Source organism: Fukomys damarensis, unplaced genomic scaffold, assembly GCF_012274545.1.
Source record: "Fukomys damarensis isolate Sample0158 unplaced genomic scaffold, DMR_v1.0_HiC HiC_scaffold_9, whole genome shotgun sequence".
Taxonomy (NCBI): domain Eukaryota; kingdom Metazoa; phylum Chordata; class Mammalia; order Rodentia; family Bathyergidae; genus Fukomys; species Fukomys damarensis.
In genome coordinates this window covers 4,605,462-4,627,151 of record NW_022900921.1, presented here as the reverse complement: position 1 = coordinate 4,627,151, position 21,690 = coordinate 4,605,462, and the positions used below count along the sequence as shown (strand labels likewise).

General features: G+C 48.6%; 1 protein-coding gene and 1 pseudogene across 1 annotated transcript in view; one reads left to right on the top strand and one right to left on the bottom strand.

Annotated features, from left to right (window-relative positions):
• Positions 1–21,690, top strand: part of Fstl4 (follistatin like 4) — a 525,946-nt gene that overhangs the window by 63,730 nt on the left and 440,526 nt on the right. The window lies entirely within an intron of this gene.
• LOC104873244 lies at positions 12,800–13,448 on the bottom strand (annotated as a pseudogene).

Here is a 21,690-nt window from a genome sequence, read left to right as displayed (position 1 = left end):
TTCTGAGACAGGGTCTAACTATGTAGTTGAGACTGACCTGGAACTCACTATGTAGCCCAGGCTCTCAAACTCACAGCAATCCTCCTGCCTGAGCCTCCCAAGTGCTGGGATTACAGGCATGGGCCACCATACCTGGCCCCAACCCATCTCTTTTGAAAAGTTTTTAGCATGAAAAATTTCAAACATATAGGAGTAGAAAGTACAGTAAGTCCCCCTCCTCACATACCTATCACTGGATTTTAAGTCATTGAAATGTTCCCACATTTGCTTTTTCTATTCTCTTTTCTTGTCTTATTCTTTCTTTTTCTTCTTCCTTTTAATTTTTGCTGATGTGTTTTAAAGTCAGCCTCAAATATTATATTATACCTTCTATATATCTAGTATACATTCTTCAAAATGTGGGTTTTTTTCTCTCGTGGCTGCAAGACTGTTATCAACCTAATACAATTACTTATGATGATATTTGGAATCATCTAATGCTGAGCCATAATATAGTTTCCCTGAATGTTGACAAAATGCCTTTATGGCCGGGGATTTAGCTTCGTGGTGTCACCACCTGCCTCGTAAGCACAAGGTTCCGAGTTTGATCCCCAGTACCAAAGCAAACAAACAAAACAAACAAACAAAAAAAGCAAAAATCAAAATGCCTTTATAGTTGGTTTGTCTTAGTCACCATGCACACAGAATCCACATAAGTGTTTTCTGTGGTGGTTTGAAGATATGTCCTCATATTTAAAAAAATATTCCTCCCTTCAAATGATGAAGAGTAAACATACTTCCTAGGCTAGATTGATGTGCTCTTGACAAAGAATGAGTCAGCAGTAAGAGAAATACATATGACTTGCAAGGGTGGGTCACCAAAGCCACTGGGTCTTCCGTGAGTTCTCTGAGGAGGAAGCCAGGTGCCTATTGCAAGGACATTCGAGCCACCCATGGGAAAGTCCACACGGGGAGGCACCCTGGACTCCTGCCATCAACCGACATCAGCTCACCAGCCACGAGAGTGAGTCCACCCAGAAGAGTGTCCAAAGCTCGTCAAGTCTTTGGGTGAATCCAAGCCCTAGTTCACACCTTCAGTACCACTTCATGAAAGGTCTGAACCACAACCACCCACCTAACCTCTTTTCAAATTCCTGGTTCTTACAAACTGTGAGATAATAACTTCATTGTGGTTTTAAGCCACTGTATTTTGGGGCAATTTGTTCTGCAATGATAGATAGCTAATAGTGTTATTTTGCCAAAGCTCTTTTAATCTAGGGCACACTACCATTTTATTTCTATTTTTGTCATGTTTCATAAACTGACTCATTTCACAAAATGTCCACCACATGGATTTGTCTGTTACCTCCCCAGTGGTATCCTTTAGCTTCCTTTTCTGTCCTCTGTATTTCTTCCAAATTGGAGCCAGCTCCTGAGTCTTGGTTTGGGTTCAGTATTTTTGGCAAAACTGCTTCATAGATTGTACTTCCTGCATGCATTTGTGAACATCACAGGGTACTCTTGGTGTTTCCTGGTCAGCAGTGCTAAGGTTAACCAGTAGGTTCTGGTGGTCTGGCAACATTTCAGGTTTCAAGAATACAATGGGGAAAGTCCTATATGCAATTGTTTCTTCATAAAAAAGAAATGTCACATTGTGGGATCCAGATCTGAGAGATATGACCAGTGAAGCTGGTTTTCTACAATAGAATGACTGATTATGATCTACAAAAGTTCAGAAATTACACTAACCACATAGACTTCTTGAGGAAAATGCCTTAAGGATGTGTTGAGGTCATCCACACATCCGTTTGTTACACACAGGCCGTGTTTGAGAATCTCTCATGTGCCTGGGCTCTACAGTAGGCAGAGCTGAGCTGCCTGGGAAGGAATGGAATGGAGGACTTGAACATAGAGAAGCCGTGCGTGGACTGAGGGGCCGGGTGATGAACTCCAACCAGTGACACACTGAGAAGCCAGGGTCACCTTCGTCGTCCGTCTGCTCCAGCGCCCCTACATCTGGCCGTTGTTCTGAGGCCGCTAGGGTGGCCCTCTCCTTCAGAGTGGTCTGCTTGGAGGTGGGGAGGGAGAATTCAGGGCCCTCCTGGGCTGTGGGCAGTGGGAATGAGAAGAGCGCCGTTCAGGCAAAGCACAGGATCTGTAGCTGAGCAGGGAGCGCAAAGCAAGAGGCTGATCCAAAGCAAGCAAGAAAAGGAGCTCAGGAGCAGGCTGTGCAAGGTCTGTCTGCAGCACTGGCGGGAGAGGGATTTTGCTGGCAGGAGTGGGCGAACGGAGACGGCTGATGGACGGGCTGCCTTGAAGTTTCTTGCCCTCTTCTTGGGGTTGGACCATGGAGGTGAAGGGGCCTTAAAGGAGCTTTGGAGATGGGCTTTAGAGGTGTGTGGGGAGCAAAAGAGAAGTCCTCCTGGAGCCTTGTGGATTTGCCCAGTGTCTTCTCTGCTGGGAGGTCTCAGGTCTCCGACAATGGTGCCGCACCGTGCAAGGCTCACAGTGCAGATCCAGCAGCCGTCAGGCACATGTCCCACTTGGCAGCCTTAACCACGATCCTTCCCCACTCCCCGCCCCCCTCCCTTTAATAATCATGTTCAGGGGGGCTGCACACAGTGTGGCAGAGGGTCTCTTGCCCCTTGAGGCTGGCGTGGGCCTGCACACTATGTAGTGTGGCCCCTGGCTTGGGATGAACGTGGGAGTCCAATATCAGGTGCTCAGTGAAAAGCACACAGGTGGGCTCGCTCAGCACCACTGTCAGGTGGAGGTAGCGAAGCTTATCAGGTGGTGCCTGGGCTTGGGTTTCTCCTGTGCTCCGGAACAGGCTGGGAGAAGTTCTAGAGTGGCTGAGATCTTAGAGTGAAGAATTAATGCCAGTTTTAGAGATAAATAGAAAATACTTTTCCTCCCACTTTCTGGATGCTGTGTGCAAAGAGAGCCAGACAGGGTATCAGGCTGATTATGTCTGTAGCTTGCTGTGTGGCCTGTAATGTCTCTGACCTGTTTCCTTTTATGTTCTCATCTCTAGATGAGTCTCCTTTCTGTAGGGTGCTGTGTGGACTGACTGAGATGTTTGCATTTCTGCCGGAGTATAGATACAGGACTTGTTTGTGGGCAGCCCTGCTTTCGGGCCAGGGACCATCAGGTCCAGTCCCGAGGGCCTGAAATAGAAGTGGGCTATTATTGGAGGTTTCATGGACACAGAAGATTTGATCGCCTCCTTCCCGAGAGAGCGTCTCAGTGTATCAGAAAGAAACGCCCGCCTTAGATTTTGCCTGGTGTTTGCTCCTGTTTCCTGCTGCTGATGGAAAAGATCAGTAAACGAGCTCTCTGCACACTAATCCCGGACTGCCTGGGAGTCACGAAGCAGAGCAGAGTGAGAGCAGCCAGCCCTCTGGCCCTCAAGTGTTCTCCTCAGGCCCAGAGTCTGCTTGCGCATGCCCCACGTGCTGCCTCTTCTCTTCTTCCTTTGGACACATGCAAAGCATTAAGCATCCCTTTCTTGGTGTCATTTCTCACTCTATTTGCTTGTTTGTTTCATATTCCGCCTTTCAAGTTCTTCCATGTTCTCTAATTGCTCCAGAAGCCGGACAGATGGGCTGGTTTCTTTGGCTAGGATGAAATCCAAAAATCATCTCGAAGTGAAGGGCAGGCTTGGTTAAGTTGTACGCCGCTCCTCTGTGGCTGGTTTGCCATCCTAAATACATTGTGTTTCTAATAAGCCAGCTGGACCTGGCCATACCCACTCCAGAAGGCATCCAGCAGCTGTGTCAATCAGTGACAGAGGACACTGACTCTCCGGGAATGGCTGTCTGGTGTGGAATTGAGTGGCGCAGGCTGGGTGAGGGGTGCTGGGTCATCCTACCCCATGGCGGCTTTGTGTGACCGCTGTCGCGAGGCCTTGGAGGGCAAAGAGCATCCTGGTGAGATGAGCATGGTTGAGATCTTGTCCTCTTACGCTTTCCATTTTGGAACTCTCTAGCCAATGCCCTAGGAACAAAAAGTGGATGCAACTTAATCTTTCTGTACCATTTTCATACCTGGTCTTTGGTCTCATGCCTTGGGTTTCAGCCTGTTTGTAGAAAGGGAATCCATTCTTAAGAAAGACTGCTCTGGCCAGGCTCCCCCTGCTTTGACTTTGTGCATGCTTGCTCTCTCCAAGTCCCTTTACTAGTTGTAAGTGGACAAGTGGTTTCCCAGATGACCAGCTGACCGGGCTGGGCTTTCCGGAGCCATGGAACTACTTCAGTTGTATGAAGGTTCGCTGGAGAAGCCACCGTGGTTGGCCAGGAGTGCTTGGCGTGCTTGGCGATGTGACTACTGAGCTCGCCCCTTCTGTTCTTGCAACACTGTCTTCTAAATCCACGTCTTTCCGGAGTCGACATTTGCCTCTCTGAACTGGGGAGTCAGTGGGACCTACAAAGGGTTGGGCTCTATCTCCTTGCATTCCGAACCATATAATCTTGAAATTCTTCTTCTGCCCTTCTCCCTTCACTTAGTAGGGTGTGTTGGTGGTGGTAGATTTTCCACTTAGTCTGTAGGCAGGAGAGTATCAAGGTGGGAGGAATGGATGTCACTCAGAGATCTTGGGCTTGAAGTTGGATGCAGTAACTAGAAATGACTTGGGGCTGTTTCCTTTTGAGAGGAGTTGAGCCGGTAGTGTTACGTAGGTGGATTTCAAAAAAGTGTGTGTGAAAAAACCCACAGTTAACACTGGGCCCCCAATTTGGCCCTTATTGTGATGGGGAAAACTTTTTTTTCCTCACTGAGTTTATTGGTACATTTTAGGTATACAGCACACTTACATTCATTATTGGGATTTTGTACCTTTACATGACAGGTCTTGGTTCTCATTTTTTCCCCTGGTCCCTGCCCTCCCTTCACCCCTCCTCCCCTCCCCATTTGGAAAACTTTTATAAATAACAAAAACCTGTGAAGTGTTACAGTGTAAAGTGACTTCTGCTGTCTCTAATAGCAGTTTGTTTAGCTCAGAACTAATAGGCACCAAAGGCACTGATTGCTGAATGAGGCATTTGGCCTTACCCTGAGATAGCAGGGCACAGCAAGGTCTTGAGCTCCAGAGAGACTGGAGCCCCCTGATCGTAAGGGTGTCTAGATGATAGAACCATTGTTAACATTCGCTCCCCTGACCCTGAACACCCCCTTCCCATGGACTAGGATAGATAACTAGGTGAATCTTAAAGGTAAACTCCCCAACTGCAAAGAACTGTTACGTCTGGGTTGAAAAGATGAACTATTCTGTGACCGTGATTTGAACCGTGAGAATGGAATGTAACCTCCCAAAGGAAGTCAGGGTTGCGAAACCCTATAAAAGGAGGAGCTGTAACCCAGTGTGTCATTGATCCAGGCATGGCTTATGTGCGATCGACCCTTATCGATAAGTAAATTTGTTATTTTGCTTCCATTCTGCCGCCTCTCTGTGTGTCACTTACTGATTCTTTCCATAACAGTTGGGCGCCAGGCACTGTGCTAAAACTTCATGTGCACTATTTATTTAGTCCTCCCAGAAACTTTTAAGAGAGGCGTCATCCTTGTTTTCCAGATGAAGGAACAGTTCAAGCGGCTCTCCCAGTGTCCTGCCTGAGTCCAAGAAGGATTCAGGCTTGACATCGTGCCAGTAAGACCTCAGATTACAGGGCTGCCTGAACAGCTGTGTGTGTTTGTGCGTGCGTGTGCTGATGTGTGTCTGTGTTCACTGATCTCTCGATGCTGGCGTGCACGTGACAGGTGGCCAGGGTGTTCGCATGTTTTGAAGTTCTTTATTTTGGCTGCTCAGCACCTCCTTTCATTTGGCTGGTAAGAGTATCCCTGTTGCCTTTTGGGGACCTTTCCGTCCCTAATCCGGGGCTGTTGCTCGTGGCTGAGCTGTCGGACATCATTCCCTGGAATCTGAAGTGGAGTTGCCTTGAGCGCTGTGCTTTAAGGAGCAGCCTTTGAGCTCCCGGTACCAGGGCCTGTCCTAGGCTCCTCTGAGCCCTGTCCTTCCCAGGGGCCCCTTCTCCCATCCCCTTTCCTTTCCCCACCTTTGCTTCTCTGAGCTGTGCTTTGTCCTGCTAAATCCCTCTTTCCGTTGCTTCTTTTGTTTTACCATCACCTTTTCTTTTTTCCTGATACACATGGCTTACAACTACAGCATTATTTGATCCCATCCCTGCTCTTTGTCCCCGGTAGTCTAATCTGGTTACAGACCCGTGTGTCTCCGCATCCCTTCATACCATGGTGCCAGTCCCACAGGAAACCTCGCCACATGCAGGGCAGTTGTCTGCCACACAAGCAGATGCCGCTTAGAACAAGTTTTCCTTCAAGGTTCAGGGCGTCCTGTCTTCCCTTGGGTCCCATCTGCCAGTCCTAACCCTGCATTGTGGGCATCAAGCTGTGATGGGATGTCCCAACCTGGGCCACCCACTGTCCTTACTCTGGCTCCTTTTTACCTCCCCATTTCTCCTTGTGTGTCTGGCATTGCGTGTCAGACCCTTCGTTCCTAATGGGGCCGTGAGGGGTGATGGTGAGGTCTCCAGATCAGGAACTGCTCCTGTCCCCTAGTGCTGTGTCCTGGAATCCTCTGCCTGTCTCCAACCTCATTGTCTTGTACTGTGACCCAAGGGTTCATTTCAGCTTTCTAAATTAGGGTGACTCTTGATTAATAGTGAACTGTCCTTTCTAAGTAGTGTATGGAATGGTACCATGTCCACATTCGGGGAAGAAGTTGGTATCTTGCTTTGAAACCTTTCTCTTGGCCCTAACAGCTAGGACACTGGCTGTATCTTTACTTGTCTGGCCCTGATAAGGCTCCTTATCCCACCTTGACCTTGTGTGGGAATGTTTGCCAGTTCCTGCGTTCTTGAAGAGATCATCCGTCAGGCTGTCCCTTCCCAGATCAGCCTTGGTGACTGCTCCCAGGTCTTCCCCAGACGGGTCTGCGGAGATGTTGAAGTTGCTTCTGCACTGCTTCGGGATGCATTCATTAACTGTACAGATTCAGCTCCAGCAAAGTGACTTGCTCGGTGATGGAAGAGGAAGACGCCATATGGTTTCCATTCTTTCCTCTCGCCTTCCTCCCTTCTTACCGTGTTCTGATCAGTTGGCTGCATTCCTTAACCCAGCCGTAAGTAGCGTTGTCTTTCCACTTCCTCTAGGACCAAGCTAAATCTCCTTCCATTCATTGAAATGCTTTTTCTTCTTCCAAAAGTTGCTGCCCACTGGAGCTTTCTCGCTTCATTTTGTATCCTCCTGCTTCTAAAAGTTGATGGTGCTTTGGGCTCTGCGTCTTCTCTTTGTCTGGGATAAAGTCAGCTCTGGATGTGGGATGCGGTTTGTGTAATGTGAGGACGTGACAGAGAATAAAATGATGGATCCCCACCTGCCACCTGGCTTTCAAACACGTAGTTAACTCACCGACATGCCACTGGCTTCGGTTTGCAGCTCAGACATAATTCAAACATTAACATGGGGAGGCTTCAGACTTTGAAAAAATGAAACCACTTTCATATGAAACAGTGCTTTATCTTGCACATGAAGTGGTGATATGCCTTTCTTAATTTCATTCAGCAGAGGATGGGGGTAAAAGAAAAAATCGTTCAAACTGGTTTTATTTTCCTTATTTGAAGTCTGATTGGTTTTACAAATTGAATTCCTTCAAACCTTTTTTGAAGCTGAAGGTGCGTTATCCTGCTGGGATCCTCTGCCCGCGTAAGGACCTCTCTTCAGAGTCAAACGCCCTGCCTCTTCCGAGTATCTCTTCATTATTTCATCACACACGCTACCAACATGTGTTAAGGCCCACAGCAGAAAGAGTCCCCTCAGAAAACACCCCTAGAGCCCCAGAAAACCAAACAACAAAACCCTTTTGCATCTTCCCCCTTTGACTGATTCATGGAGACACAGCAGGTTGGGATAATTCGGGTCACCGTAACAGTGAGGGTAGCTGTGCCATGGTGAGGTGACGTTCCTATGAACACATAGATGGAGATGCTGCGCTTCTCTAGGGATGGAGGATTCACCGGCTTCAGGACCATGTTTGCCAAGAAGAGTTCTTGCCGGGCGTGGTGGCACACTCCTGTAATCCCAGCACTCGGGAGGCTGTGGCAGGAAGATCTCTGTGAGCTCGAAACCAGCCTGGGCTACATAGTGAGTTTCAGGTCAGTCTCAACTACATAGTGAGATGCTGTCTCAAAAAACCAAAGAGGAGTTCTTCCAGGGATTGCCAGCTGTTCTGTGCCCTGGGATGGATGCCCTCCCTCAGTACCGGGTATAACATGCCCAGTGCCCAGGACTGCTGAGTCTGTGAGGGTCTCAGTCAGCTCTCAATGAGTGGCACGGCTGACATGAGTCGTGCAGTCACCCTTCAGCCTGACTCTCCTCCTAGGTGTGTGATGGGCGTGGGGCCCGAGGCCAGGTGTAGGGACACCGATTGTTCCTGTGGATACTGGTTCCACATGGATGAGACAACTCAGTCTCTCCTTGGTATTTCTTCAGCTAGTCATATGCAGAAGTGCTTAGCATTCTGGAGAAGGTGAAAGTAATAGGGGTCACCTGATGATGACATTGTACCTAGCCGGATTAGTCTGGACCCTGGGCTTCAGAACAAGATGAAGGCAGGAGGACACAATGTGATTATCCTTTAACATCTGTGTCAAGAATGACACGGGTGCTGACGAAATTCCTGATCCAAACCCTGTTCTCAACAAATGAGAGTCCACCTGGTGCCCAGCAGAAAGCAGAGTGTCCTTGTCACACGAGAGCCTGAAGTTTCGTAATCGGGAAGAGAGCACCGGTCTCGTCCACCCACACGCTTCTCACATCCCGTGAAGGGTGCTGTTAATAACAGTCTCTGACGCTGGCCCAGCGCTTTATCCTCTTCCCAGTCTCCCCTTCCATCCCTGAGTTTCATTATCGCCCTGCACGTTCCTGCGAGGCCAGTGTGTGGCCCAGGCCACCTCTCCCAGAGCCGAGAAGACTGACTGGTAACCCCAGGCCGTGAGCCAGGATTTGGTGAGAGACAGCAGAAAGGTGGGAGCAAGGCTTGGAAGGTTCACTGTCTCTCCGGTTAACAGTTTAAAAATCATGACGGGTGCCCCCAAAACGTTCCTCTCTCAAACTAAGCAAATCAGAGATTGGAGGAGTGGGAGGGTGGTGGAGAACACATCCCTGTGTAGCACAGTCATTTACTGACAGAGTAACACTGCGTCTCAGTAATAGGCCATTTTCCCCATCACTGCACAGAACTAACCAACCTCCAACTTGCATCTGAGTTTTCATCTCTGGATCTACTTTGAGCTTATTTTTTTCTGGCAAAATCAACACAGTGAAATTTACTGCATTTCCAAATATCTCCTAAAGATGCTATTCTAAATTTTATGGAAAATAGGAAGGACCCAGAATAGCCCAAACCATTTAACAAGAGAACATGTCAGAGGGCTCACACTACCTGATTATAAGTCTAACTATAAAGCTATAGTAATCAAGATGGTGTGATATTGGCATAAATATAGATATACGGATCAGTGAAACAGAAAAGAGCCCAGAAATACTGTTGTGTATGTGGTCAATTGATTTTCAATAAAGATGCCAAGGTAATTTGGTGGGGAAAGGATAATCTTTCTAGCAAATGGTGCTGGAACAGCTGGATGTTCATATGGAAAAAAAATGAAACTCAATCATTACCTCATGTCATACACAAAAATTAATTCAAACTGGATCATAAACCTAAGTGTAAGTGCTAAAACTGTAAAACCTCCAGAAAAAATAGAAGAAATCATCATGAATTGGGGATAGGTAAAGATCCTTAGGACACAAAACACATGAAAAAAGACAAAACTGAGAGGTTTGACTCCATCTGATTTAAAATCATATGCTCTTTTAAAGATACTGTTGATGAAACAAGCCATAGATTGAAAGAAAATATTTTCAACATATATTTTAGCAAAATCTTATATTCAGAATATATAAAGAGCGCCCACAATTTAATAATATAAAGATAAATAATTTCATTAAAAATAGACACCTTAGTTACTCTTTCAATGGCTGACATGCAATATCCAACTCCCACAAGTTAAGGGAAGAAAGATTTATTTTGGCACCCAGTTTGTAGAGATTTCAGTCCATGTACCGTTACCTCCAAGGCAGGGCAGCGTGGCACTGGGGCATGGCAGAGGAGAAAGAGCTCCAGCTGTAGCACCGGGAAGCAGAGAGAGGCTTCAACAGAAAAGGGAAGGAGGTGGATCCTTTCAAGCCATTCCCTCCATGACCCGCTTCCTCCAACGGGGCTTCACCTTCCAAATCGTATTTAGCTATAAACTTATGATTGGACTAAGTAAGACATTGATGAGTGTCACGCCCCCACGCTGGTCGTCTCTGCAAAGCTCACTGTATGAGCACATAAAGCTTTAAGGGGGCATCTGGGTATAAATCATAGCAGTGGACAAAAGATTTGAACGGATACTTTGCACACACACAGAGTATGGGAGTGGACAATAAATGTACACAAAAGACGTGCAACATTGTGCTAGTTAGCTTCTCATCATTTTATGAAAATCAGCTTAAAGGAAGAAAGATTTACTTTGGCTCATGACTTCAGGGCTTTCAGTCTGTGGTTGATTCAGTCATTTTTGGGCCAGTGGTCAGGCAGAACATCATGGTAGCCAGAACATTTGGCCCAGGGGGCTGTTCATTTCTTGGTGGACAGGAAGCAGAAAGAGTGAGAGAGGCTGGGGACAAAATATCCCCTTGGAGGGCACGCCCCCAATGACTTACTTCCTCCCCCCTGGCCCTACTTCCTAAAGCTTCCAGCAATTCCAAATAGCACCGTCCGCCGGGGGTCAAACCTTCAACACATGGGCCTCTGGGGGCCACTTAAGATCGAAACCTTAACAAACATGATTAGTCACTAGGAAGGTGTAAGTTCTGACCACAAGGAGATATTCCTGCGCATTCATTAGATGACCGCAATAAAACACTACTAACCCCCAAGGACATGGAACAGCTGAAACTTTGAGACCTTGTTGAGACTGTGTAACAGCACAACTACTCTGTAAGACAGTCTAGAATTTTCTTATAAAGTTAAAGGCACACTTATGGAAGACCGACCCATTGTTTCACTCCTGGCTTTTTATCCAAATGAAATGAAAGCATGTTTACCTTAAGACTTGTACATGAAAGTATATAGTGCATTCATTCAGAGTAGTTGAACCCCGAGAATGTTCCCAACGTCCATCGGCAGGTGAACAGCTAGACACACTATGGCACATCCACGCAGTGTTGAGAAGACTGCCCAACAGTAAGGGGAATGAATTACTGGCACCTGTGATGACGTGGGTGATGCCCAGAAACATATGCATATGGTATCATTTTATTGATCTGCAATTCCAGAGAAGACAAATCTAGTCTACGGTAATGGAGAGTAGATTAGCATTGGCCCAAAGTTGGTGCAATTGAGTAGGATAGGACCGTAGGGGACTTTTTGCTGTGATGGAAACTTGCTGTGTTTTGACTGTGGAAACTAATTGAATTGCTCTGCAGAGAAAAAAGTGTGTCTCCCATAGATGCCTTTTGAACGTCTGAGGTTACAGGCCCTATGAGGAGCTCCACGGGCCCTTTCTATTGTTGAGTAGTATTCCACGGGGTGGATGTACCACAGTTTACCTTTTCACCTGTTGGTGGATATTTGGATTATTTCCAGCTTTTAGCTATTTTAGACAGTCGTCTGTGGTGATGAACTGCCAGAGTTTGTTCTATAGATAGCAGCCAGAAGAAACCATTTATAGGCCAGAGAGGTATTGCCTGAAGGGTTACTCTTGCTCTGAAAGTCTCTGACTTTCAGAAACCAGGAAGGGCGTTTGCCAAAAGTCCAGTTGCCCATTGGCCCTGGGACAAGTACTTAGACCAAATGAAACCCTGGTTTGGATGAAACTGTCCACTGTAGTAATTTAAGAAGTGCTGTGTCTAAAGTGTCCCTTTTTCAGAAAATGGAATTTGATTCTGTGAATCTTAGAGGTTAGTATTGATGGCTGATTTCTACTCGACCATAAGCCTTAAGAGGGAGGGGACTGTTCCTCCTGCTCACTTTTGTTTTTCTGGCGCCTGACATCACACCTGGCACATAGCTGGCAGTAAATTAGTACATTCTGAATGACAGTATAACAATTATATGAAGGCAGGATTTAAGTAATGCGAGGGTTGTCTGTAGTACTAGTCAGGAATAAGTTGGTTGTACCACAGTGGAATGTCCTCAAAGACTCAGTATGATTAAATGACAGAAGTGTAACTTCCACACGATATTAGTTCACAGAATGGTCCTGGATGACTGCAGGGTAGAGGTGGGCGGGGGGTGGGGGGGAGAGTACACTTTTCCATGTTCCCAGAGAAGGAGGGATGTAAAATGAGGTTTGGTGACTGCATAGCGTTATTTTCTGCCACACTAACTCTAGAATCAGTTATGTTCACAGTTTGAGGCCTGTCTCTGTGGATAGTCTGAAATTTTTGGGAAAAAACCTGAGCCTTGTGCAAAATAAGCACAGCTCTTCCTGGTAGCCTACACTGGCACTATGATCCTTTTTTCTTTTACACTTAAAAAAAAAATATATATATATATATGCTTTAATCAGATTAGTTCCAGAACAAATAAAATAATGCATTAGAGAAAAAATTATTTAAAATCATTGTATTTATATGCCACAATTTTCTCAAACACTGGTTTCCTTACAGACATGGTACGGGATGAAATTCTTCCCGTTGTGTCTTGACTATGTGCTTACGGAGCTGCGGGGAAATAGTCCTATGTGTAATAGCTTATCGCTCACATGCAGTCCGTGTGGGAGTCTCGCAGGGCGTTCAGCTCGTGTTCGGATGTTGACCCCCACCCCCGATGCTGAGGGCAGCGCGTCTGTAGATTCAGATCACTGCTCTCTGCATCCTCCAGTTTCTCCATGTTATCTTCCCAGTTCATGCGGAATCTCATGACCCTGGGCTTAGATGCCAGGATGTTCCTTTGAAGCTTAGAAAAGTCAGGTTTAACTGGTGGATTTTCCTTTAAGTCTGTCTCTGTATGTTCCTTGTTTACATAGTGGCCAACTCTAATAAATGCTTGACCTTGAAAGCGGCAAGTAATTAGCTCAGTGGTGGCGCCGATTGCATCTGCACCTGGAATGCATCTGCACCTGGAATGAGTCCCGGGTTGGGTGCATGGCCTGAAATACAAACCTGTGCCCCCCCCGCAGGGGCCACCAAAGCAGAGTCTAGAGCGTGGTCGGATTTTTCACTTTGCGCAGAGCCCACATAGGTGATTTTCCAGTGCAAGTCTCCGCTTGGGTCCTTGATGCACTTGAAGGTGATCTTGAACTGGAACGGGTTGCAGAGGGGGACTGGTTGTCCAGCGTCGACACGTTGTTACCCCGGAGCTTGGCTGTTTTGCAGTGCAGTGCCTTACCTCTGGAGAGGCCCTCCATGTCCTTGCTGGGTGAACTAAATTCTGGTCCCCTGTTTTTTAAAAAAGTTAATTATTTTTTCGATCCATTCTTAAATACTCAGGAGTCAGTCCTTCCAATCATCCATCCATGCTCCATGGCCTGATTAACTGCACACATATTTGGACCCTGTTTTAGTCCATTTTTCTGTTGCTATAACAAAATACCTAAGACCAGATAATTTATAAGCAATAAAAGTTCATTTGGCTCGTTGTTCTGAATGCTGGAAAGTCCAAGAAGATGACACTGGCATCTGCCAGGCATCTAGTGAGGGCCTTCTCCCCACACTGTGACACGGGTGACCTCAGAAGATGGAGCGAGAGAGCAGGGGTGCTAGCTTGATCGCTCTTCCTCTTCTTATTAAGCCATGAATTGCATCGCGGGAGCCGGATCCTCATGACCTCACCTAACTCTAATGACTTCCCCAAAGCACGTGTCCCTTCAGCCATGGGAACGCGACTTTGAGCTTTCCGTAGTCCCCACACGAGGTTTTGGAGGATGCGTTCAAACCAGTTAGGCGCATGCCTAACTGCACTCCGTCAGCACTTGCGTACACCCAGTCGCGGGGTTTCTAACAGAGCTACGTGCTTTGAATTCTTTCCTCAGTCCAAAAGCTCCAAAAGCGTGGGCACCGTGCTGCTGCTTCGCCTAGTGGAGCGCTGAGCACAGGTGGAGGCTCAGGCAGTTTGCATTTCCGGTAAAGGTCAGTCGAACAAAGCAGGGGCTGGGAAATGTGCCCTCAGTGGGATCAGCCCCAGGAAGCAGAGCAGCCCGGGTTCAGCAGGTGCCGGCTGTGCTGAGGTCTCTTTGTCCTTCTTTCCGGATGTGACGTGGTTGGGCAGGATTTCGCAGGCCTTCCAGAATGTGATGCAGGGTGGGTATTTATTTACCTGCCGCAGACCTCCAGTTCCCATGGAGCCAAAACAAACCAGGTGACCGAATCCTGGAAATAATCTCCCGCGGGCTGTGGTTGTTTGGCCTTTGAGAAGTTGAAGCGCTCTGGCCCCGGGTCCTTTTATACCTGCTGAAGTGAAGTTAATCTGCCTCCTTTCTCCTGAGCCTGTGCTGGCGCATAATGAACTCCAGGCGTAATCACTCTGGCATCGAGACCCTCCTCTGTCTGTGCAGACGTTCTTGGGCGGGTAGTGTGAACAGGCGGCACTCATTTGGAGATTTGGAGTCATTGTTCTCTCTAAATGAGAAAATGCAAATGAAGCACTCAGGGTACCACGCCATAACTTGCTGCATAAAATCCTTGACATCAACACGGAACTACTTAGCATAATTTTCCTGTTAATAAACTGCCAATTTAGTCATTTAGGTTTCAGCTTCCGAAGAATGCAACAGCATCGGGCTTTTTCCCCCTCCCCATACATGCCTGAGTTTATTATTTTGATGTTTATGTTAAAACATAGGAAATTGGAGTTTATGTGATTATTTGGAGATCTTCTACCCTAATTTGTTTGCTTTCATAGTTTCAGAAATCTTTGCTCATTTGAAAGGCAAAACATATTTTTTTCCAGAGGATTTTCTTCTGTTTAGGATAAAATTTCCATATTTAAAATGACTAAGGTACATTCTGAGGATCTGACAGGGTAGTTTGCACTGAAGATGCTGAACCAGGGAGCTGGTTCGCAGTGACCCCCTGCAGAGGTCCTGAAGGACCCTTGAAGGCATGGAGGGCAGCCATGCCTTCTGGTTAGTGTAGGAATCTCACTCCTGGGGCCCTGTCCCTCTGCTGCTCTCTGCTTTCCTCTTATGTTCCTGCCGTGCCAGCCAGCACGCGGGCGACTAGTCTCCTCTTCCTGGAGTATCTAGTGCATGTCCGTCATGGAGACAATCCCGGGGTAACGCTTACCCTAATCAGGAGACAGACGTGAGTCAGTGAATCATACAGCACAGCTGAGTGCAAAGCAGGAGAGACACATGGTGCACTCGGAGGGTGAACCAAGGATCTGCCTCGGTTCCCACTTCCAAGAGTGCACAGACAAGATTTACTCACATATCATGACTTGGCAGAAGTTTTACAAAGCTTAAATTATTTGCCAAGATTTTCCAACTCTTCAAGTTATTGTGACGTGTAGACACAGCCCAGGGAGAAATGTCGGGTATTATTTGAGCGCCTGTTCTGTCCCGCACACTCTTCCAGCCACCAGACGTACAGAGCTCTCAGCTTCCCAGTGAGAGGGCTGGGCTTCCGGGACAGGCAGGCACATGTTAGTGTCTGAGACTGCATCACTCACTGGACATCCGTCCTGCTCTCCAGCTTAGGAAATGGGTAACAGATTGATAGGAAGAGATTAAGTGGCTCTGGGGAGCGTAGAACGTGGCCCGTGGAAAGGGCATGCTGTGCAGTGGAATGTTATGTTGCTAGAGAGGAGGGACCACGTTGGGCAATAGCCATGGTCAGCATTGTTTTTTACCCTTTGTGTCCAGGCTGGAGGGGGGCCTCTTTGTAGAGCTGCCTCTGCCCACGTCATTGTTGTGTCTCTCAAAGCCGGGGCCCAGCTGCTGTGTCCAGCTCCTCACTTCTTCCCTGGGTCAGTGGGCAAGGATCTTGAAGAAGCAGGCTGTGGGAAACTCTGGTGGAGACTCTCTCTGGGACTGCTGCGTTCTGTCTGGCGAGCGTGGGGGGACAGCATCCCGGTGGCCTCTGCAGGCTGGGCTGTAGGAGGTCTGATGCCTGTGGGTTTGCATTGTCTGCCACGATAGGTTATGGAAGACTGAACCCTGGCTTCCTCTCTGGCTTCTTTGTGGAAAAAAGCAAGCTATCCCATCTCTCCTACTTGTGGTTGTCTCTCTTCTCTGAAGTCCTCAGATGTTGCTCAGGCGAGAGATCAGGACTCAGCCTTGGTGTGTCACCACCCCCCCGTCACCTCCCACCTCAGATCCAGCTGCTAGGTTCCCATTTCCAGGTTAAAGCTCCCTGGTGGCTGAACAGGGAGTGCTCTGGGAAAATGGAAAGCTGTCCTCAAAGCTGCCTCATAGCTTACCTGAGCTAGGGTTCCTTGATTCCTTTGTGTTATCCCTGTTAGCTCCAGGTGCTGTATGATCTTTTCAGTGGTGAAGCGGTCACACCAGTCAGTTCCAGATCTGCAGGCCCAGGATGGAGGATGGCTTAGGATAGTCAAGCCAGGCTGAGGAGGGAGGAGGTCTTGAACTATTTACTTTCCATCAGAACACGTGCTTTGCTTTGCTTTCCTGCAGGTTTGTCCAAAGCAAATGTTGGAATGTTTACACGGCCATTCTTTCTTTGTCTATTTTGATCACTAGCAGAATTGCAATTGTCCCATGAACTTAAAAAATAGATGCTAAAAATGAGCATGTCTTTGTAATTTTTAGTTTTAAGCTTCAAAATAAGAGTCGCAACAAAAAGCTTCTCTTTACTCTTCACTGTGGACTTTGTCCTTGTGAAGTAAATTCTGTGACGCTTCTGATTCTGGTACCTATTTTCCTTGATAACAAGATCTCTGTATATTTTGTCTTAAAGTGCTAAAGTATTGGTTCAGTTCTACTGTCCGGAGTAGGCTGTGATTCTAGCTTTGCAGAGAGTTTTGACGGTATATCCGTCTGGCCTGCAGCAGGGTAAGGAAGAGGTGAGCAGCTGTGAGAACCATGCCCAGACTGTGGAGCCTGCGCTGACGGGCTGGTCATTATTTTCTAGGGGCCGCACAGCCTTATGGGCAGTGGTCCTCAGAGCGGCTTCCTTGGCAGCCCCAGATCCTATGCCACATGGGCTTTGGTTTTGAAATCTGCCCAGAATGTTTCCAGGTCAAATCTGAGAGCAACCAAATGACTGGGAGGCTTAGCTGTGTTTCTGACCAAACAGGGTAGTTGTCTAATAAACAGTTTCCACCAGTTTCATCTCTAAGCTGGGCACCGTTCTCAGGGGTCACACGTGTTACCCCCTCGAGTCCCCATTTTACAGATGAGAAGACTAAGCATCAGTCAGTAGCTTGCTGGGTGGCACAGCTAGTGAGAGGTGGGGCTGGGATTTGAACCCACTGACTAGGCTCTGGAATCACGTTCTTAGCCCAGGCCAGGCTGCCTCGCTGCGGTGCCAGTGCCCCAGCAGGAGCACTGCAGAGCAGGCTGCGGCCAGCAAGTCTGCACTGTTCCTCCTCACAGCCCCATCAGACCGATTTACAAAGCACCACAATTGCCATATCAATACCAGGATGATGCCATTGATTCTAGTGGCATTTAGATCACAAGAGCCTGTCTGAAGCTGCGCCCCAAGATTTATGCTCCCCACATCCATTAGAGCTAATGGGAAACGTCTGCATAAATCATGAGTGGCAGAAGGGAATTACAGCTCTGAGTTGCCCTGGGTCTATCTTAACTGCCTGCTCTGAATCGAAATGTGCACCCTCTTTAGTGATCACGCATCCCCTGGTTAACTTTCTCGGGGATGCATGGGGGTGGGGAAGAAAGTCCAAACCCCTGGGCTGGATATGGTGTAGCTGTGTACCCTCAGGTGAGCTACACCACCTCTCTGGGCTGCATTCACCCTTCTCATCTAAACTTAAGCTGACTCCTCCGAACGCTGTTACCAGGAGGGTTAAATCCCCTGGCCTGGTGAACGTCAGCACTCCTTTCCTTCCACCATTTTTCCTTTCTGTGCGGTGGCTCCTCCCCTAGCACTCATAGGTGGCCTTTGCGGGGTTATAAAGCCTCTGAAATGGAACATAGCAAGGCGATTGCATCGTAGGAGCGTTTCAATTGGGATGGGGTCTATAGTTTTTATGAGTTCCCCAAAGAGACTGTGACTCAGAAAACTAGGTCCGACGGGAACTTCTCAGGGATGGCGTTTTATCCTCTGTAACCTCATTGCTGAGCGCCGCGCTCGCCCCCAGTAGGTGCTGGCAGAGTGAACCAATCTTAGCCCTTTCTTTCTGAGCTCTGAGTGCTGTGTGCTTCCAGATATGGGGCATGCCGTGGACTTCCCCCCGGGGAGCTGCAGCCCGGCCTCTCTGGCTGTCCTGCCGGGGAAGAGGCCTCGTTGTGGCTGGCAGTTCCATTGGGCGGGCTCGGCCCTGCGTCCATCCTCTCGCCCCTGTCTGCGATCACCTGTGCAGGTGCTCCTGGCTTCCCTTCCGGTGCCTTCTGGGTGTCCTGTGTGTGCCTCCGCTGTGTCACAGCACACTGTGTCAGGGCTGTCACCCAGTCTCGGCACCACGTGGCTAGTTAAAAACTGCCTGCAGGATGTGGGCCTAGGCGTCCACCCCAAACTGGGTGGTCTTCAAGGCACAGCCCACCCCAAATATCATCTTCCTCCTCCAGGGATGGAGGCTTCCACATTTTTCCAGCCCTGGGGCCCAAGAGAGGTTGGCCTGCTCTTTGGTACTTAAATGTCCCGATGGAGGACACTGCCCGGTGTCCCCGCAGACCCATACCTGGAGAAGCCTCACTGTTCAATGCGAGATGACTCCAGCAGCGAGCACAGCTAGACGCAGGTGTCCTCTGTCCATGCGTTCATTTTGACAAGTACTCCTTTGGTCGTTCTTTCTGTGAGTTTTGCTTCTTGTTCTTCACAGTGTTAGTTTCAGGTGTCAGGACGAAGATGAGGAGGCAGCATCTCCTCTGTGTGAGAAGTTGTATAGTTCTTTACCCCTTGTGCAACTGTCTTAGCTCCTCAGCTGTCTTGCAGCGCACAAGTGCTCCAGCTGGTCCTTGAAGCCTTCATCTGTTTGCTTGCGGTTTTAGCATGTCTGTACACCAGCTAAGTTACACAGCCAGGTGCCGAGGTTCAGGCCATGCTTTGTGGGCGTCTTTGTGTGGCCAGGCTCTGGCTAAGGCCTGCAGGGTTCACACTGGCCTACAAAGGGGAAGTTGCTTGAGTCTAATGAGGTCCTGGGTAAAAAAGAGAGAAAGGGCACTCCTCCAGTTATCCTCCCAAGTGGGACGCTTGAGTAGCAGTGGGTGCTATTAATACATGTGAGGGCTGTAGGTCTAAACCAGGACTCTCCCAGACAGACAAATGGGGCACTTTTGATTTCTTTCTTAGTTATCTTTCTGTCCGGTGACAGAATACCCGAGAAAATCAAATTAAAGAGGAAAGTATTTTTTGTTTTTTTTTTTTTTTTTTTACTCATGGTTTCAGGTTTCAGTCCATGGTTAATTGGCGCTGTTCCTTTGGGCCTGTGGTGAGGCAGAACATCGTGGCCCGTGATAGCATAAAGATACTCACCTCGTGCAAAGAAAGAGAAAAGGATGGGCCAGAGTCCCAGTGTCTGGTTCAGGGGCACAGCCCTCACCTCCTAAAGCTTCCTCCTGCTCCCAGTTGTGCCACAGGCCGGTGGGGCCTTTAGCATATGAGCTTTTGGGGAACACTTAAGGGGCCAACCGCAGTGTTTCACAGCCATGTCGGGCTGAGAGCTAGGGCAAACTTGGTGAAGAGGTGAGTCTTGGGCTAAGCCTGAAGAGGGCTGGATTTGGTATTCACCTTGCAGATCCCCAGAAAGGTACAGTCTGGTTAGATGCAACCCATTGTTGTCTTGGTGAGCATGTTGGAAAGTACGTTCTCCTTTTCTGAGGAGAAGGCATCCTGGAGGGCTGATGGCTGACGTGGGAGGCAGAGAGGGGCCCCATTTCCCCTGTGGGGGCCGGAGCACTGCCCCCGCCTCCTGGTGCTCCTCCCTCAGCCACCCTCGCCAGCCTCACTTCCGGGCAGGAGCCTCCGGAGGCGGTTCTTCCCGGACCGTGGAGGCAGCAGAGACCGTCAGTGTCTGCAGGAGCAGCTTCTCAAGTCAGTGTCTTCTGGCCCTCCCTGAGGATGCCCCAGGGAGAGCACTTTGGGCTGCCACAGATTTACAGAGATGTGTCAAAGCTCCTTCATCTCCTAGCCAATAAAAATGGAATGAATGACCCTCATAAAAGTGACAGCTCTCCTCTCAGATGGCTCCCTCGAAGCTGGCTGGAGCCGAGCTCTGTGGAGGCAGGAATCCGGCCTTTGATGTGGCTTGAGATAGAGGTGCCGTTTCCCCACTGTCTGGGCAGTGAGGAAGGAGAAGGCTGAGAAGATGACCCAATTCAGGCAAGTTTTTGTCCCCAGAAAGTGGACGTAAGGGCCCCTGCCGCTCTGAAATCCTCGAGGGGGCCCAAGTGCAAGCCAGGAGTGATGACTGCTTCATTGCACCGCTGTGTTTCATTAGGAAAAATAAACATCTCCGAAAGCACCCCTCACATTGCCAGTGCAGGAAAAATACACTGAGGAAGCCAGCATTTTTAGAGTAAGTGAAATCAGCCCTTGAAGAGCTAGTGTCTCCAGTAGAAGTCAAATGTGGTGTTTATGCGTGGAGGAGAGAGAATGCGGCCCATCTGAGGAGACTGCCGGCTGCTGTCTTGGGGCTGGCGCTGCCCTGGTGACGAGGGGCTCCTGTGTGGGGAGGGCTTGGTCAGAGTCACCTTCCCATCTCCTCAGCTCCTCCAGGGTGGCCGGCGGGTTTGGCGCAGTGGCCTGGAACCTGGAGAGGTTTCCTTTTGCCTGCGCAGGACTGCTGTACATTGCTTTCATATTGGCCATGTGTCTAAAATGTTGTGACTGGAATGATTTGTAAGTCCAAGCCTTTTGGACGTTCTGGGGAAGTTGATTACGGATCGATATTATACTTGATAAGGATAAGTGGTATTTATTGTGTGTCTGCTTCGTGCCAGACACTGGGGTGAATACAGTGGTGAAAGTAAGCAGCAAGGCCTTCGTTCTTATGAGCCCTGTTTTCTAGAAGCTTCACCAGCTTCCCTTTATCCTGAACATCAAGGCCACCTCGGGTTTATCTCCAGCCCCATCCCCGGGAGACTATTACCACGGTGACATCTTCATGTCACCCCCAGCTCTACCCACACCTGGGCCAAACTAACTGGTCAGTGTTCATGTTTTCAAAGGGGAGATTTAAGTTAATTCCAGGAGACACAGCTCCTTGGGCGAGGTGCTAGGGAGAACTTGGCCGTGAGTTCTGTGTGTTCTCTGCTACGCGCCGGGAGGGTGTGAGTGTCCTGGGGAGCCCACGAGGCCTGCTGCAGTGGAGCAGGACGATGCCAGGGCCCAGGGGGAGCAGTGGCAGACCCGATGGCCAAGGAGGTGCCGCCTGGGAAGAGGCTCTATTGCACTGCCCTTGTACGGCGGCCTCTCCTGTCTGTAACGGGCTGAGTTCCTCCCTCCTTTCTCTCCCTCTCTCTCTCTCTCTCTCTCTCCCTCTCTCTCTCTCTCTCTCTCTCTCCCTCA